The 3,462-nt window shown below is 38.6% G+C and overlaps 1 long non-coding RNA gene across 1 annotated transcript; it reads left to right on the top strand.

Moving 5' to 3' along the window:
* Positions 1-1,695: 1,695 nt before the first annotated feature.
* Positions 1,696-2,889, top strand: LOC146638271 (uncharacterized). Its single transcript, XR_014906613.1, has 3 exons — positions 1,696-1,756; positions 1,840-2,002; positions 2,120-2,889. It is a non-coding gene; the product is annotated as an uncharacterized LOC146638271 (long non-coding RNA).
* The last annotated feature ends 573 nt before the right edge of the window (positions 2,890-3,462 follow it).

The raw sequence follows: 3,462 nt of genomic DNA, 5'->3' as shown, positions 1-3,462 counted from the left end.
AGTTTTATGTTCATTTAAGACCTTGCAGTGTTTATAAGGGCTTTCAAAATACCAGACGCATGAAAGGGAAACAGTCTGAACTGAGAGAAATTAAGAAATTACTCTGAAAAGCTTGTGATGGTGGTGGTAGGTAAATGGATATGTGAGGCTGATGTGTGTGTGTGTGAGAGCTGCACCATGTTTTTGTTATTGACTCAATCAATCACACGCCACCCTAACAGCAGCGCCGTGTGTGCACTCTCTGTGTCTCTTCAAATCTGTTCAAGTGGTGATTGACTTTAATTACTAACAGTGATGTGAAGAGCACAATAATATTCCCTCAGTCCCTTTGCTACTGCTTCTTCTTCTTCTTTACTCATCATCCATTTATATAACAGTTCATAACCCTACTGTGTGTGTGTGTGTGTGTGTGTGTGTGTGTGTGTGTGTGTGTGTGTGTGAGTGCGTCTATGTGGTATGGATTGACATTTGACCTGCGCTGTACCTGGGCTCCGGGGACATTTCGACTTTTTGCTGTGTATTCATGTGTCCCCCTAAAACATGACTTGTAAATGCATTTTTAAGTGTCTAAATAATAATTTTTTCTACTTCTTATGAGGTCATTATTTATCTTTTGACCTGTATTTGCTTAAACTGTAGTGTAAATTCATTTATTAAACTATAATTAAAAGATTTTCTGATTTTCTTAAAAGTCCACCTATACCCCTCACCTGATTTTTGTGTATTCCAGTGTATTGCACAGCGACGTTTCGAGTTAGAGTGGATGTGTGTAGGTACTGCAATTTAATACACATTTTCAATACACACGGCCGGAAGTCATTGTGATTGGTAGGCTATATATATAGGCGGTACCTACAGGAAACGGCGCCACAACTTTCGCGCGCGTGCCCTTTAACAAGTGTATGTCGACGGCAATACGAAGACGGATTAAAAACACAAAGGTAAGCCTTTTTTAATGTAAAATGCACCATGACTTTAATACTATATGAAATTATAGGTGCACAGGCCTATATTAAACTGGTTTAATTTATGCTTTATGGACTGTTAGTGAGTCTTTGAAGAAGTAAAACGGCCCCAGCGTTTGTCATTGAGTAAATAAAATAGGGCTGACGACTAACCGCGTCAACGCGATAAAGCGGGCTAACCCGTGTTAGGATTTACTCGGTGTTAAAGCATTATTGTGGCTTAAACGTGTTAATGCCGACATCGCGACTAACGCGATTAACAATTAAACCAGCGCAGTCTGAGTCAAAATCCCTGATGTCGCTGTTAGCTAATTTCGGGCAGTTTGTCCAATGTCTGTCCATTCTGCTGACAGCCCTAAAATAAAAGCAAGGGTATAAGTGTATTTAGTCGTGTATTTATTTATATGCCTGAAGAAAAAACTTCTTACAGTTTTGATGCCTAAGCTTTCTCAGTACTTGTATCACTCTCTGCAGTCGCCATTACAGAAATGTCACATGTCGCCATTTTGAGTACTAGGCCTTTAACATTTTAAAAGAAGGCATAAATTAGCACTATGAATAAGTCAGCTGTGTTTATGCTGTAAACTACACTACTGCTAGTTCTGCTACTACTGATGATGATGACAATGATGACGATAATCGTAATACTTTATATGCTTTGGTAATACAGCCAATCGTACAGGAGAACATGCGAAGGAGACTCATTCCTCCACGGGAGGATGCAGTCTGTCATGTTTCTGCTGGAAGGGACAAACTGGGACTTGATATCCACTACATAAATGCCTTCAAAGGTAAGTTGGTCTTTAGTTTGGATTAGATTTGGAGTTTGTCACTTTGTCTTTTGTCACTCACTTGGTATGCCTCTGCAATTCAGGTCGGGGCATTTTCACGACTGTTCCATTCCAAAAAGGAGACTTTCTTTTGGAATACAGAGGTAAACTCATAACAAAAGAAGAATGTGAGCGGAGACACAGAGTTTATCATGACAGCCTGAAGGTGTTCATGTTTGAATTCAAGTTTGATGGAAAACTCTGGTGGTGCGTATTATATCAGTGTAGTTTGATTAAGATTAAATGACACATTGCTTTTGATTTATGAAAAAAAAGCTTCCTAACTAACTAGTTAAGCTAATACTTTTTTGCCTAACCCCACAGTGTGGATGCATCTCAAGAAGATGGGTCATTAGGCAGACTTGTCAACGACAACCACATCAGTCCAAGTGCTAAGATGAAAATATTAAATATCAATGGAAAGCCCCATCTATGCTTATTTGCAAGCAGAGACATAAGTCCAGGCGAAGAAATAGACTATAATTATGGTGACTCGGATTGGCTCTGGAGATGCAAGGTATTTCTACAATTGTACTTTTTGGAACTGATAAATTGCATACCCTAAGCCATTTTTACATTTGTACCTACTCAAATTGGCTTAACGTGACTTAGGGCATCTAGTTTTTCACTGAAATTGAGTATCACCTACTGTGCCTGGGGTAACTATAGCAATGCAGCCGAGCATCCAGTGATATAAATGCCACAGCAAGCATGGACGTCAAGGTGACAAAATGCCTGCTGCTCAGTCTATACTTTAGTGTTCAATTCAGGGATCACGCTGTTAATTTTGGTCGCTATTTCAAACATTTCAGAGTTTCAAAAATGATGGCTTGGATTTTCACGAAGGAGGCGCACTCATAACTTATCGAGTGACACCATTGACCAGCCACCTGGTGGCATTCAGTCTATGTCAAATTTTCTGATCACTTTGGATCACTTGGAACCTTGGTGCAGTAGTTACTGAAAAACTACATGGTACTATAACCTACTGGAAAAACAGGGGTAGGTACTAATGGAAAACAGGCAATTGTGATGGCTGCCACATCAAAGCCCTCTAAAAGCACTAAAAAAATATCAGCAGGTATGCAGAAATAAAAAATGGCTTTCGGTTTCTAAATTTTAACAGTGATTGATGTTTAATGTGATTCTACACAGCAAAATCTCCAGTGTTAAATTAACACTGGAGAGTGTCTATAAGGGTCCACACCTCTGAGTGTTAAATACAACACTGTTGAGTGTTAAATTAACACTTTTGACAGTGTTATATGTTTAAAAGTAACCTAGTCAGTTTTGAAGATTAACAATGGCTAACACTGAGCAGTGCTGATTTTCTAACACTGGAAAATAACTCAAAATGTTAGAAATATTCCAGTGTTAGAAAATCAGCACTGCTCAGTGTTAGTCTTTGTTAATCTTCAAAACTGACTAGGTTACTTTTAAACATATAACACTGTCAAAAGTGTTAATTCAACACTCAACAGTGTTGTGTGGACCCATATAGACACTCTCTAGTGTTAATTTAACACTGGAGATTTTGCTGTGTAGCCTCTTTAGTTAGATTCATTTTAAATTTTGTCCCTTGAAGATAAATGGGCCCTAGTGACAGTTCGTTGCTGCTACAGGTGATTGTTTTACTCCTTTAGCAATGGCTTAAAAAATAAAGAAAT

The sequence above is a fragment of the Diplotaxodon limnothrissa genome, linkage group LG2 (assembly GCF_057381915.1).
Source record: "Diplotaxodon limnothrissa isolate DT_005_m linkage group LG2, D_limnothrissa_male_GT1.1, whole genome shotgun sequence".
NCBI classification, from domain to species: domain Eukaryota; kingdom Metazoa; phylum Chordata; class Actinopteri; order Cichliformes; family Cichlidae; genus Diplotaxodon; species Diplotaxodon limnothrissa.
The sequence above is the reverse complement of the archived record's forward strand: the minus strand, read 5'-3'. Positions and strand labels throughout refer to the sequence as shown.